Source organism: Bison bison, unplaced genomic scaffold (genome assembly GCF_000754665.1).
Source record: "Bison bison bison isolate TAMUID 2011002044 unplaced genomic scaffold, Bison_UMD1.0 scf7180017864331, whole genome shotgun sequence".
In the NCBI taxonomy this organism is placed as follows: domain Eukaryota; kingdom Metazoa; phylum Chordata; class Mammalia; order Artiodactyla; family Bovidae; genus Bison; species Bison bison.
The window spans coordinates 187,849-188,163 of record NW_011494903.1 but is presented as its reverse complement, the minus strand read 5'-3'; the positions used below and the strand labels follow the sequence as shown (position 1 = coordinate 188,163).

General features: G+C 40.6%; 2 protein-coding genes across 2 annotated transcripts in view; one reads left to right on the top strand and one right to left on the bottom strand.

Moving 5' to 3' along the window:
* CLCN5 (chloride channel, voltage-sensitive 5) overlaps positions 1-315 on the top strand; it is a 274,777-nt gene that overhangs the window by 154,037 nt on the left and 120,425 nt on the right. The gene's annotated exons all lie outside the window — the stretch shown is intronic.
* RP2 (retinitis pigmentosa 2 (X-linked recessive)) overlaps positions 1-315 on the bottom strand; it is a 38,744-nt gene that overhangs the window by 36,660 nt on the left and 1,769 nt on the right. The gene's annotated exons all lie outside the window — the stretch shown is intronic.

Below are 315 nucleotides of genomic sequence, written 5' to 3'. Positions count from 1 at the left end.
CGCTTGCTCCTTGGAAGAAAAGTTATGACCAACCTAGACAGCATATTAAAAAGCAGAGACATTACTTTGCCAGCAAAGGTTCGTCTAGTCAAAGCTATATTTTTTCCATTAGTCATATATGGGTGTGAGAGTTGGACTATAAACAAAGCTTAGTGCCAAAGAATTGTTTTGAACTGTGGTGTTGGAGAAGACTCTTGAGAGTCACTTGGACTGCAAGGAGATCCAGCCATTCCATCCTAAAGGAAATCAGTCCTGAATATTCATTGGAAGGAATGATGCTAAAGGTGAAACTCCAGTACTTTGGCCACAAGATGG